Below are 15,473 nucleotides of genomic sequence, written 5' to 3'. Positions count from 1 at the left end.
ATCTACCACTGTTAAGATGTAGCGATACTTTTTCGAGGTAGCGTCCATGGGACCCACGTGGTCAATATGCAACGTCTGAAGCGGCGTGTCTCCCTTGTCGATACATTGCAGAAAACCTTCGGGACGTCCCAACTTCTTCTTAAACATGATGCATCTCACGCAATTATTTATAATTTGCACCACTTTCTGCTCCAAATGTGGTATCCAAAACTTTTGTTGGATGGCATGCATTGTTCCCTTTAACGCAAAATGACCATCGTTATGTGCACCTTGAATGATTTCCTTTTCCATGCTTCTAGGGATCACAAGCAGTTCGTTCCCGTCTTTCAGCTTATAAAGCACTCCGTTTTTCGTCTTATAGTCTTCATAGTTCACTCCTTTCGATAGAATTTCGATTATTGCTTTCACTGCTTCATCTTTTCGTTGAGCACGCTTTACACACGCGCTGACATTGTCACTAATAAGATACACCGGGCTGGGATATCTACTCAGACAATCCACGTGTGGCAATCTATTTCCTGGCCTATGTTCCGTTACAAACGAGAAATCCTGCAAGAACATAACCCAAGGCGCCACCTCTCGAGGAACCTCTTTCTTTTGCAGGGTTTGTTTGAAAGCCACACAATCTGTCACCAGTTTAAACTGAATGCCCATCAAGTATGGTCGAAATCTCTTCACTGCTAGAAATACCGCTTTAGCTTCCAATATGTAACTATGCTGCTTAGCTTCACCGTCTGTGGTCTTTTTACTCCAGAAAAATACTGGGTGCATCCGCTCTTCGAATTTTTGCAGCAACACTGCTCCAAACCCGTCTTTTGAAGCGTCGGTATGCACTTCTGTTTCAGCTTCCCTGTCATAGAGTCTCAACACTGGCTCTTGGATTAACGCATTTTTTAGGGCATGGAAAGCGTTAATCTCGTCGTCTCCCATTTTCCATTCCACGTCCTTGCGCAATAGATTTGTCAGCGGTTTTGCAATCAACGAATATTGATTGATGAACTTCCTAAAAAATCCCGTCAATCCTAAAAATGCTTGCACCGCCCTGATATTCTTGGGTATGCTAAACTTTTTCACAGCTATTGTCTTTTCATATCCGGGCGAGATGACGCCGTCTCTCACTACATGTCCTAGAAACTCTATCGACTTCTGCATGAATTCACATTTCTTCCATTTCATCTTCAACCCGTATTTCGCTGACCTAGTTAACACTGTTTCCAGTTTTTCCAAACACTCATCTGCCGTTTTGCCATGCACTATTAGATCGTCCATATACAGATCAACAATTCCGTCGTTGATAAGGGGTTGGAACACATAGTTAATAAAACGGATAAACACTGCCGGGGAATTGCAAAACCCGAACGGTGCCTTATTGAATTCATATAGCCCACTTTTAACGGCGAACGCGGTATATTTTCTTGATTCTTCTTTGATTGGAACATGGAAAAATCCGTTTTCCAAATCCATTTTCGTGAACCATTTAGCACCTTGTAATCTTTCCAACACTTCTTCGACCACCGGCACCGGAAACCCGTCTTTCATCACTCCTTTGTTTAGTTTACGGTAGTCGACACAAACTCGGCTTGAGCCGTCCTTTTTTTTAACGATTACCACCTGACTTGCATAGTCTGACACTGAGGGTCGTATAATGCCCTTCTCAAGCCACTCTTTCACTTGTTTCTCAGCGATTTGTTCTTCATAATAGCCCAATCGCCGAGGTGGTTCTCTGAACGGTAGGAATTGTCCATCTAACACTATCTCCAGTTCGATTGGAGTATCCTCTTTACGCGTTTTTCTGATTTCTTCGTCGTAATTTTCGATTAGCTGGCTAATCTCAGGCCGAAACTCTTCTGGAACAACAACTTCTTTTCCCGTAGCGCTCAAATTGATTACGTGAATCCACTCATCGTCCGCATTCGCTGCATTCTCCGCCGATGTTGCTGGCTGCCGTGGCTGCAATTCAATTCCCCCGTGCGTTAGTATGACGTTCATCATCTGCAGGGCGTCTCTACCCAGAATTGCGGCGTATTGCATGCTTCCGTCCGGTACCACATAGAACAACATGCGGGGGTATTTTTCGTCGTTCACATACACGTCGGCCACGGTGGTACCAATTGCTTTGGTGTGTTTTCCTCCGAAGCCGTTGAATGTGGTGGCCGTCGGCTGCAGCGGTGGTCTTCCGATTTCGCGGAACACTTGATGCACGATAATATTGTGCCGGCTACCACTGTCGAACAATGCCATTACGTCGAATTGCGCGATCGTTAATTTGACTAGCGCTTCTTCTCCCGTCGTTATTGTATGGGTATCAACAGAACGGGTTCGGTCTTGTTTAAGCTCGTTTTCCTTTCTTTTTCGACATTCGTTCGCCTTATGTCCGAACTGTTCACAGTTGAAACACTTTGGCCCCTTTGTGCCCTTTGCACAGTGCTTGGACAGGTGTCCCTCCTCACCGCAATTGTAACATGCCTGGTTTGTTTTGGCTACGGCGTTGGTACGTTGTCCGTATCTATTTTCGATGCTTCTTTTCTCCCTTCTTTCGGGTTTGATCTGTTCCAGTAATCGTTCGTACGTTTTCATTTGCGCTTTCAACTCTTTTAAGGTAGCGCACTGCATCAAACACGTCTTATTTCTCGGATCGTCATTGATGCCTTTCGTGATATACTCACACAGCGACGCTTCTTCCACTTTTGCGCGTTTTCCAATTTCCGCCATGGCGTAAACGTATTCTAAGAAACTCTCCTGATTGGTTTTCTTTCGCCGTCGGAGCGCTTCATGTACCTGCGCGCTAGTTTCGCTTTCTGCGAACTCTTCATTTAAGGCTGTTTTTAACGCCTTCCAGGTCGTGATGTTCGTGAGGCTTCGGACGAATGCTTTAGCCGGACCTTCGAGCAACCGTTTTGCATACACCAATTTGTGCAACTCTGTCCAGCCAAATATCTTGCCTTGGTCCTCAAACTCTTGAATCCACACCTCTACACTTTCACCATTTCCGGTAAAAGGCGTTACAGCGTCTTTGATGTCGTTAAAATTCAATTTTATCTTCGTCGTTGCGGCCTCCGCGTCTTCGAAAACGGTTTCCTCCAACGTGCTGTTATTGTCAGGTTCTTTCTCATGATTCAAAATTCTGGCCGCCATCTCTTCCTTTGTGCCTGTTGCTGGTATGCCACGAGACTCGCACAGCTTGGCTAAACCGTTCCGCGTATACTCGTCGACCAGATTTGCAACCGTTCGGCGGTCCATCTTGGGATCGTTCGAGAATGTGACAACACTCGACGTCCCCGCCACACTCATAACTTCGTTCTGTTCGTCGTTTTTCGCACCCACGTGAACAGTCGCCTGTTCCTCCGTCATGTGTCTCGTTCTTACTGCACTTACCACACTCACTCGCGTCTTATTTCGTCGTTCTTGTGCGCACGCCGTCGTCGTTTCCGCGTCGCACCGTCGTCGTCGTTTCGTCGTTCTTGTGCGCACGCCGTCGTCGTTTCCGCGTCGCACCGTCGTCGTCGTTTCGTCGTTCTTGTGCGCACGCCGTCGTTGTCTTCCGCTGCGCACCGTCGTCGTCGTTTTTTTCACGCACTTCCTGCTCACGTCTTTGAGGTATTCAAGTCCCGGACGAGATTACGATCTTAATCTCGACCGTTTCAGAAATATTCCCGGACGAGCCCCCAAATGTAGAAAGGAATTTTATTATGACCGTTCAGTTTCGTGGTTCCTGTGCGACTGCCTTCCCTTGATCGCTCGCTCTTCGCTCTTTTAGCCGCTCGCGATCGCCGCTCTTCACTCTCGCGCCGCTCGCGACCTTCCTCTTTACATATATGCATTCGGAGTCTCAATCCGTTGCTCCGGGCTGCCAATCGACGAACGACGGTCTGAAGACATTTCTTTGGAATTGGAAGAAGATTTTCTATGGAATTTACGTTCAGTTCCATGGGGTGCATTATTTTCCTCAGAAACCTTGGAACTCCTAACAAAACGTTTTAACCGATTCAATGCTCCATTAAATACTCCAAACGATCCGAATAGTGACGACGCGCAAGGAATGTTGCTGTATTTACAAATCGCTTGGATAATTGAAATAGCAGCTTAGTAAGCAATAAATGGTGTAAGACGGCAGTGGATTAACAGACCAGTGCCACCGTAGGCTAAGCAAACTCGCATGCTGCATATATGCTTAGCAGTTTTCTTTGATCAACCAGAGAACCATAAGCCTCCGGGATTATGAAACAACATTTTTCATTAAGAGACAAGCACCCCTACGTGACCACCGAGCAGCAACCTGAAAGGCCACCGTAAGGCAAGGCGTCCTCATCATCACACAACCATGGCTTAGTCCTCCCCGGCGTCCCCTTTTGCGATTGCAAGAAAGCGAGATCCGGGATCCTTTTGATGATGCACCCTCAACACCCCTTGGGTGCACCAGACCGGGCTCAACAGCAGCAGCAGCACCACCACCACCACGGCACAAAAGGCACAAACACTGCCCAGAAAGAGGATCCAATTCTTGCGGTCTTCTGCAAATTAAATGATTTGCTTTCACCGTTCGCTGCCAACACCTTTTGCTACCCCACCCCCAAAGCGGGAGGACAAAACCGAGCTTATGGTTGGCTTAAGACGCCCGCGATCCACTCCGCATGCCGCAGCCCCCCTCCCCGGGCCTCCAAAGCATAATCATCCACTAGAGGTGAGGCGTCGCCGAGCTGAGAGTCAAGGCGAGAGCAACCCTTTCATTAAGGATTTCCGGTTGTTCACCCTCCTTCTCCTTCTTCTTCTTCTGCTTCTGCTTCGCTTTCTTCTTGGTGCTTGACGGTGCCCTCTGATTACTTGACTGCTCCTGTGGGTCAAGTGGTGAGCCCGAACCGAAAGAGTGTGTGTGCCTCTTCTAAAGCCAATTCACGTCCCCGATGAGCGCTCTGTAAATCGTCCTCATCCTCACCGTAACCCCCGGAGTGAGGGCCGAGAGAGTCCCGAGCGAGAGGAGATCAGCTGCTTACAGCTCAGCTCAGTCTCCTCCTCCACTCCTGGGACTGCGACTGTCTTAGAGGAAAGATAATTTTCTCCAAAAAGGCTTTTCTATTATTTTCCTCCCAGCTCTCGCCACCAAAAACCCCTTCACTTAATTCCAAAAACCAGCATCCCGGGCTCGTGGCCAGTGGCAGTGGCCTCAATAAGGACCTCCTTTCACCCGTCGGTGACCATATGTTTCCAATGGAGCCCCTCCCCTCGTGGCCAGCCATCGGACACAGGACAGGAATTTAATCCGATTTGCTTCGATTCCAATCGGGTGCGGGTTTTTGGGGGGTGCGAACTTTTGTTCCGATTTTCGCCACTCCCCCCTCGCACCTCCTAATCCCGGACGGGGCACACCGGGTGGACCGAGAACGGGGGCGATGAAATGTGTTCCGAGTTTAATTTACTTGATCCTTTCTGGATCCGTTCTGTCCCTCGTCCCTAGTATTAGTCGCAGTCGAAGGGTTCTGCTTCTGCTGCTTATTGCAACGTGTTACCGGCACCGCAATCGGGATGAATGGTTCATTTGAAACAAAATAAATTATTTAGCTGATTACAAAGCCGACCAGCTTTGATTAGGAGGGGGTGCAGTGACTGAAGAAGTTTTCCGATGAAAATTGCGGGTTTCCTTCCACCGGGAAGAACCACACGCCAGGCTGTTGTTCGCGCGAATGTTTTTCGTTTATTTCACTTCAATAACGAAATGTGAAATTCATTCCCGAAACACACAAAACTGGTTATTCAACGAAAGGAAATGAATCCATTTTAGGGTCCCGCTGACGCTTCAAGTGCAGTTCCCGGAATTTAATTTCCAATTACATCGACCATATACGATTTCAGATAATGCAAACTAATGCAAATATCTCCACCTAAGCGTCCAATTTCCGATCGCTCCACATCATCAATAGGTTTGCAATATCAATCAGTTTTCAATAACACACCGCCATGGTGACCACTAAAAAGGGCAACTTGCACCAACAGAACAGATCAGACAGAGAGTGCATAAATTTGCGGCCAGCGTGCTCTTAAAAATGGTAAAAATGAAATAAAAACTATAAACTATAATACTTATGCATCCTACCAGACACTCCAGCGGTGACCTGTGACCAAACCGACATAAATTCGCACCAAACACAGGAACATAAATTCGCATCAATGGATTCTCGCTTGCAACAGTCGCTGCGAGCTGCGAGCTCCCTCAATGTCCCGAGCCATCAACCCGAGCTGATCATCCGGGACTACAAGCAAACCTGAGCCCATCCCCGAGTTAACTCGAGTTTATGCGTTGTCCGGAGCAGATGTCTGCAGTGTATGCAGTGCTACATGGTACATGCTAACGGCTGAAAACATAACCTCCACTCCACTCCCTTACGGTGCGTTGCGAAAACAGACCAGCATTGGCACTACCGGAGTGGACAAAGGTGAACAAGGACGCCGCACGCCTCGTGCCTGCCTGAATGTGCGTGTGTGTGTGTGTGTGTGTGTGTCCTGGGACACGGCGTTATCCCTGGGTTATTTGAGTTTACTATTCATGATCAAGAGGTGTGGCTGGTGGGTAATATTGCTGGCTGGCCATCTCCTTAGCAACCAATAGTTTCACGAGCGAACATCACTCATCATTGCACAGTAATTGAAATCACTTATCATCCCCTGGCCAGACGACTCTGCTACTACTCCTGGTCGCAGTAGCAGCAGCAACAGCATGAGCAGAAGAAGGGAGCAATTTACTGGCTAGGAATTGGAAAACATTGTGCAATTATGTTGTTTATGCAGATGTTTCGATTAACAGAACAAGGACTCCGGAACACGGGGAGGTTGGCATGCTGGGGCATCAATCTTCATTCACAGTTACGGTCGCCCTGTAAATTCCTGATTCCTACCTGATGAGATCTGTCGGCAGGGTTGTCATGTGACGGGGTTATGAAATTGTGATCTAAACATAATGAAACACTAACACAAGCACCGGCAATACGTACAGGAACGGCAGGGACCTTCAAAACGGAACAATACGACGGGATAAAGGTATACGATACGATTTCCCGTCCGATTTGAGCAGCCCAAGCGGCTCGAGCGGATTCATTTTGTTTATCAAAACTTCGTCCGATATTTTACCAAACAAACAGCTGTAATCCAGCCTGGCAGGTGTGAGTGCGCAACGCGCACAAATACACTCTCCAAATTGTCTTCCGATTCGGTGTCCCCGAACCTATCCAACGCGACAACACAAGATCAATCGACGCGAAACTGAAACTTTTCGCATTCCGCACAACACCACGTATCACGCACCAGCAACACTAGCTACGCATCTGTGTCATCGAATTCAATATTGATACTACCCCTCTCTCTCTCTCTACCTCTTCTCCACCCCCTCCCGCGGGCTGGCGACATTTGGAATTCATCGATTTTCTGGAACAACGCGTGCGCGCGCTCGCTGCTGTCGGTGAGATCGAGAGCCGCAGGCAAAAGCATTTCCCAAAAGAGCGGCGTTGGGGAGCGTTGGGCCACGCAACCAACCAACCGGCTGCGACGGTTCGTCCCCGGAACATCCTGTCCCCGGAGCGACCTGTCGCGCAAATTTGTATTGATTTCTGCCAAAAAACCGACTCTCGTCCTGGCGCAGGCCACCGAAGGGAGGCCGACCAGTCACCAGTGAAAGTGGCTGCTTCGTTAGCGTGAAAGCGGGGGCCTGCTGTTAGGGCCCCCAAAGTAGGCATGGAGGGACGAGGAAAGTTTCCCAAGCAAGGAAAAATAGACGCGCAACGCGCAAGCACCAAAGCACTAACATGCTAGAGGATGGTGTGGCTGGTGTGGCTGGGATCGAAAGTTTGCTAATGGAGTCACTTTGATGCGGTAAAAACATTAGCAACATGTACTCGAGCAGCAGCAGCAGCAGCAGCAGTAGCAGTAGTAGTAGTAGTAGTAGCGGTGGCAACAGCAAACAGCGACATCAAGCCACGACCCCCAAACCAACTAAGCAACCAACCAACCGAAAACCCAATCGCCGTTGACCGAAAAACCCTTCCAGCGTACCACCCTTCGACAACGTTCACACTCGACACGATACGTCGACGGGAGTAGGACGACGTACCGACGTACCGACAACCGGCCCACCCGAAAAACCGAACGAACGATCGTCTGATGCGAGAAGGTGCTGTTGCTGCTGCTGTCGATGCGGAAATCAATGAGTGAGTAGAGCACCCCTAAAGGAACCTGCCAACAGCGGCACGTGTGCATGTAGAGAAATTTCCTTTGACAAGAAATTTTCAAAAACTTCTCCTCCTCCTCATGCTACACTTTCTCCTTCTCCCTCTCCCCCTGGTGCTGCTAATTTCTGCCTCGCACACGAGAAGGGGTTCACCCGAATAATGAAATTTGAGCTGTTTTATTTGACGGCTGCACAAACAAATTGGCGGAACGTTTAATAAGTTTGACGTAATCAGATTTATGGTATAGAGCAGGAAAGGGTGAGAGGAGAATTGCGTCCCGTGTCGGTGACGTCTTGAGGTTGTCCCCCAAATTCCTGCGAAACATGGCGTCCGAATGGGGAGTTTTTGTGGTAGATACAATGTTTGTTTAGGAGCGGTAGCATCATGCAGGTACGTAAATTAATAGATAACAAGAGCAGGACCTACGCTCTTCACCGTTGGGACGTTGGTTCGATGCATGATTGGCATTGGAAAGATGTTTCCCATAAACAAAGCGCGCAAAGGTTGAATACCAAAAGGAGGTTTACGGTTTGTTGGGCTGCTTGGGCTCTGAAGTTGTCTAATAAGATCTGGTTCTCCGGCATGGCACTTACAGGGAACGGTTACAACTTTACAGGTCACCAAATACTGGCCCTTCTCAAGTGATTAAAAACACACACACACACACTACCCGCCCTGAACACTCCTTGTAACGTGCGCTGCCTTCCTTCCCGACTCCATGCGATTCGGTTATAACCGGTTCGACCACAATACCCCCGAAACAATCGATACCAGGCGTCCACGCATATGCAAAATCAACAAATTTGTCGTCCTGAGCGGAAGGATTATTGTGCGAAGGCGAGGTGGCGTCCGGTGCGGCGTCGCTTTCACCGAGTGACATCGACGGAACAACCGCTTTTGGCAGTGAGGCTTCCGCAGTGAGACTTCCGATTTCCCCCGGCTTCCCGTTGTGTCCGGTGCGTACGATGGTTTTCATCGAACATTGTGTCATCGTTTAGTGGCGGCGTCGCCGGCCAACGTGCCGACAATGCCGTGAATGAATAATGCCGTTGATCCGGAATGCCCGGGACCCGGGGCCCTGCATATATTCCCTGCGCTGTTGTTCTGCCCGAGGGCGAACCCGAGCTATAGCTAGTCCGCCCGGGTTTGGGACTCCGGTTTCCCGAGCCGGACAACCGACCGGACGATCTTTAGCACGGTATGGTATCCTTTCAACGCGGTTCTCCGCGTACATCACAAATCCTCCGGGTGCCACGCGAGATCCTCCGGACCTTCGTGAAAGGAAAGGAGGAGGAGAAGGAGGAGGAGGAGGAGAAGCTGACCGTGTAGGTTGCTGAGACGACACCCGTTTCGGTTATAATTAATTGTGGCCTCACTTGGTCTGCAGTAATTTATCAACCGGACCGGACCACCTGCCTCAGCACCTTCTTCTTCTCCTTCTCCACTTCCGCTGCTTTCGGAGCGCAGCGTAGCACCGAGTGCACGGTCCCCTTCCGTCTTCTGCTCCGTTGCATATCCCTCTCGTTTGACAAATGTGCTAAATCTCCACTTCCGCTTCCGGTCGATGCGCCCCGCGTGATGATCAAAGCAGGAACCAAAGCGAGGTGCTGGCCTTTGTTTTCCACCCCGCCCTTCCCCGGGCGGTGCGGGCGATGCGATTCAACAGGATGATGCTGCCACGTTCCCCTTTGCTGCCACGTCACCGTTTCTGACAGCAGCAGCCGGACGCCGCACGGATGGACCATAAATTAAAATCTTATCACGAACAATCCCCACCACCTACACCGAGACCCGAGACGCGGACCAACCATTGACGCGGTGATGCGACGGGACTGAGGGGTTTTTAGTGGTCGGCAAGTGGCCAACGTAGAGCACTACGGCCGTGGTAGCGGCTTAGGCTAGCAGACGGTAAAAAACAAGAAGCTGAACCTATGCTTCTTGGCCATTATAGTTCAATGTGCTCGGCTGGTCCAGCACTGGGGAGTGCCGTGGTGGTGGTCGGTGGTCGGTGCTTATAATTATGTTTACTGATGACCTTAAAGCAACCGCACCGTGGAAGGGTGTCTCGTAACGGCCACACCGTAAATTATTATGCCGCCAGATTTGATGAATAGATGTTAATGTTTCCTGTTGCCACAATGCGGGTCATCTGGTTTACCGACGATGGATACTACACGCGGATTGCGTGTTGCGTTTAAATTACTTTACAGAACGGTAAATTAAAATGTTCAACAAAAAAAAGTTCCGAAATCTTTAAAACCACCAACTTTAACCACAGTGCTAGGTATTGCCTAGTAACGAGCTGGTTGCTACGGATTTAGATCGATCGAAGCAACTCGCAGATTTCATTCCCGATCATAGTGACCATTGGGCATCAATAACGCGAAGTCTAAAGCAGTTTGCTCAAAGACCTCGTGCAAGACAGTTGTATTTTTATCATCTTTAAGACTAGTTTCAGTACAAGATGGAAATGGAGAAAATCCCGAAGCTCGATGGGACAAACTACAGCACTTGGAAGTATCAGGTGGAATGTCTATTCATCAAGGAAAACCTATGGTCGCACATCACCGGAGCCGAACCCTACGAATCACTCGCACCGATTGAGAAAAAAGTGTGGGTCATTGCTGACCGTCTCGTTCAGTGTATGCTACTCAAGTTGATCGAAAACAGTCTATATCCGCTGATCAACGACTGCAAAACGGCGAAAGCAACCTGGCAAAAGTTGTATGATGTTTACGGAAAACTTACGCTACCAGCGAAAGTGAAAACCTGGAAACGTATCTGCGAGATGCGTTACTGTAACGGGGAGGACATCAAGCAGCACATCTCCGAGATGGAAAGCCTGTTCGAGAAGCTACCGATGGTCGAACCGGAACTGCGCGTCACTTTGTTGCTTCAAAGTCTACCGGAACCGTTTACGCTACTGATCAAAAAGTTGAGCGTACTACCGGGAGCGGAATTAACGTTTGAGCTGGTTAAATCCAGAGTGATCGAAGAGAAGCCGCTCCTGTTCTCACACTTTTCACGCGGTGATGTCGCTAAACAGGCATGGAAATAAATGATAATCTAAAGGGTTTCCAATAATAAATTTATTTAAACAATCTTTTCGTTCTTAACATTCACACCAGTATTTCATGGCTTCATGGCCGCAAGCATCACCAGCACGGTCTGCAGTAATGGTCAGCAAATTGAGAGGAGCATTCTCACCTGAACCTGGCTCGTTCTATACTGCGGCACTACAACGACACCGGTGCCCCCACAAGCATCGCTCCGATATCTGCACCCGTTATCCGTTATCTTCCGCAACGCGCACGCAGTAATGAAGTTACCGCTTACGGCACCACGAGCCCTGGCCAAATCTTCCCACAGCAAAGCCCCAGTAAAACCCCCCTCCCCCCGGTTAAACATCTGCATGAAGGATGGCAAGTCTCGCTCCAATGACCAGCCAGCCAGCCACCCAGCACAGGCATCCCGGCAACGACCACCAACAGCACTGCCAGGGACCAAAGCTCAATAGGAATCGATTACACAACAGTCGGTCGGATCAGCGAAAGCCTCTAACGCTGCTGCTGAGGTTGCTCCGTTGATCCTCACACCGCCTGCCTCGAGAAGAGACACCCAGACTGCAGTCGTTCGGTCGCTCGGTCGCTCGGTCGCTGGACGATGAAATTAATTTCCCGAAGCCTCAAACTCAGGGCGTGAGCATCGAGAACGTTGGTGATTATACCGCTCGATGAAGTGTGAAATCTCGGGACTGTCTGCTGCTGCTGCTGCTCGGTTGCTGCTGTACCAGCGCGGGGGCATCGCCGCCCAACACACCCGGCGGCACCCAGCGCCACGCTCGTGTGGAAATTGACATTCTATTCCTCATTTTCCAAATGTTTGCCAGATCCTGGCCAACACAAGCCGATTTACACCCTTGCGCCGCGTGAACGTACGGTGAGCTTTCCGGTGGGCTCTTACAGGCTTCGGACTCCCAAGGCTCCTCCCCTCCCCAAATGGGGAAAGCTTTAATTGAAATGGCACGGCACGCAATTAGTGAAATACCACGATGTGATTGTGAAAATTTCGTCTAATTAAACGCTAAAGATGGATGCCATTCATGGATGCCCCCGTGGCGGGTGCTGGATGCCGGATTTTCCGATGCAGTGCAGAAAACTTTCCAGACATTTTCCGGCAAAACGCGAACGCGAACCGCAAACCGCGTTCGACACGACAACGTTCTACGTGAGGGGTGCGCTGCTAGTGTTTCGTCGCCGGGCGCCGAATAATTAACGGAGGAACTGCAAAAGGGATGAACGGCGCAAAGTACAATGGCTAGGCAACGGCATTTCCATCCCGGACCTTCTGCCTTCTGCTGCTGATTCGGATTGTTCGACGCTGCAAACCGCAGACGGAGACGCTGGCGCGGTCTGGGTGTTCCTTCGTTTTTCCGCAGATTTTTCACGAATTTCCCGTGCATCATTCCAGCACCAGCACCACGGGAGCCACGACCGGCCGCCCCTGGTGGCCAATTTACGAGCTGATAAACCGTTTTGTCAACGTGGCTCGTGGCAAAGGCAAACACAACAATCAGCCGTACTCCAGGCCAAATCCAGGGGGTTGGGTGGGGAGGGAGAGCCCCGGCGGTTTCGATTTGCATTCGTCGCTTCATCTGTCAAAAGCAATTCTGTGTTTTCTCCGCTTTCCGCACCGAGTGACTGGAAGGAGCTCGCCAACGCAGCTGTTAAAGCTGCAACGAACGTGAACTTAACGGACGATCTTCGGAGGTCGGATTTTTTTGTTTGCAGCTTTTGGTTCCAGTTTGCACACAACGAAAAAAGCGAGGGAGAGACCGGTAAAAAGCGAGAGAGAGGAACCAGTTGGCTGATGATTTGTTTCGACTTTTCTTTGGCCGGTTGGCTGGTGGTTTCCTTCGCAAGGTCGCTTTTTCTCCACCCAAACAGTCGGGCTAATATTGCTCGTTCGTTGTTTTTCGCTTCGCCTTCGGTTTTAATTTGCCTTTCTCGATTCGCATGGCGCATCGGTCGGTGTCCTTCCCAGAAGGATATTTGTGTCGAGACCTTTTTATGAGTTTCGTGTTGTCAGAACTTCAACCAGACCTCGACCTTCACAGTCATCTCAACATGGCAGTGGAACAAGTTACAGTTGATTGGCTATACCTTTCCAGTGAGTTTGTTCGTTGTCAGACATTTTGATGTACAAATTTTTATTTTCTTATTTTTAGGTCACAACAACGGGAACAGAACATGAGCTTCTGCACGCTTGTAGTTGTTTTAAGGGACTGCTTATAGTTAAAGCATTATGCGGAGAGAAAATGTAAGACATTGACTTCTCTCGTCGCTGTGGTTTGCTTCGCATTTTCTTTTATGTTGATTCCTTAGATAGTCCTTAATGAGGATAAACCATTTAAGGACTTTAGTTGTTCTTCCAAAAACACACACATCACGCGCCACTATCACGTGCAGCGCCATGTGTGCAGCCTCTGCAGTCGCCGTGCAATGCTACTTACCTTCTACTTACCGCTATCAGTGATGCTATCAGAAAAACACTCACAAACACAAAGAAGAGAAAAATAAGCTGCATAAAACCCTACCGAGCTCCGAGCGTGGTAAAAACTCCTAGCTACTACCTCTACCATTCCCCTTAAGTGGCATCATTTTCAACCACCCCCCCTCGCTGTTGCTGAAAAGAATGTTTGTTTTGCCGAAAGCGCGGTGACTGTCGAAGCCCGGGAGTGATGCATTCTCTCCTCGTCCCGGCATCTCTCAGCAGCACTGCATCATCGCTATTAGGATGCGCCAGGCTGATGCACCACCACACCCACCAGAACCAGAAGGCTGGGACGACACAAACGGAAAGTGCACATCATCTTATTGTTGCACCTGCGACCAACTACTACTGGCCGGCGTACTAGCGTACACGGTTCCCGAAGTAGCCCGAATGCGGTTCTTGCAACCAAGATGCACAATCGTCCCCAACCGGACGCGGTATGGACGCGGAGGAACGCGGGCTGACTGATGGACAGCGAGCCATGCGATGGAATAGAAGAACGAGTTGACTCAATTTACCGAAATCCTTTCGTCCTGCAGGCCACTCAATCTGGCCACTCGCTCGCTGCCCGGTTGCGGTGCGGTATAGTGTGGCGTGTGCTCTGATTCTTGAGTTTGAGCTCCCGGTTTGACTTCGGTCGAGGGTTTTTCATTTTCATGCTGTTGCCGTTCCACCCGGGATCGTGGAGGATCGTCCTTCTTATACCACACCCTGACTGCTTCCACTTTTTTTTTTTTTGCTTCTGTTTTGTGTACCTAGTCATTCCATTTTTCACTTACCGGATTTCGTGATACCGAATTGCTTTGTCGCTTTCTTTCTTTCTTTTTTTATCTCCATCGAATTGTCGAACTGGGCGGATCGGTTTGGGATGGTCCATGTCGTCACAGATTTTTCCTCGGGCTTTTGCTGCCCGGGCATGGTTCTCTTGCTTGGTGCAACCACAACAGCACCAGCTAACCAGCAACGGTTACGCTGCTGCAATGTTCTTGCATGGTTTGCTTCGATTGGATTCAAATGTGCAAATCAATGGCGGCGATAAACTGCATCTCTACGAGTAAAGTGTTCAGTAAAAGTTTGCACAATTCCCGTATCATAAAGAGAAGAGAATATCATCAATCTCAAACGCCATTGTCACTGCCACGCTACACCAAGAGGCAAGAGGCAACAACTAGCGCCAAGTGTGTCCTGCACACACTCCCCAACTAGCATGACATCAAATAGTAAGCATCCCCTTCATCTGTACTTCCAACCAACACAGGCGAACTCACGAATGCAGCGAATGGAAACAAACGGACGGAACAGGATGGCCAAGAGATTAGACACACATACACACACACTGGCCCTTCAGGCGTAAAGCGATCCGAGTGGTGGGGTTGACCGACTTGGAAACAAGTTTATCAGCAAATATCAAACAGCAACGCTAAGTAGCATCAACTGAACAAAGGCCACGGACAACAGATCCCCCGCTACCAATCCTCTCCTACCAGAAAGGGGGGCAGCAAACCACTCCCCACATACGTGTGCGAGGACATGCATTAAAACTTTAAGAGCATCGACAAAGATCACCAAAGAAAGGCGAGGAGCTGCATCTTCTCCGTAGCAGCGAACCCGTATCATGGATCCCGCTCGCAAACGAATGCGAATTCGAATTCGCTTCCTCTGCCCTACCCTACGACGGTGACGGTGACGAGGGACTGAAAACTGCAT

This window comes from Anopheles darlingi, chromosome 3 (assembly GCF_943734745.1).
Source record: "Anopheles darlingi chromosome 3, idAnoDarlMG_H_01, whole genome shotgun sequence".
Taxonomy (NCBI): Eukaryota; Metazoa; Arthropoda; class Insecta; order Diptera; family Culicidae; genus Anopheles; species Anopheles darlingi.
This window is presented reverse-complemented; position numbering follows the sequence as displayed.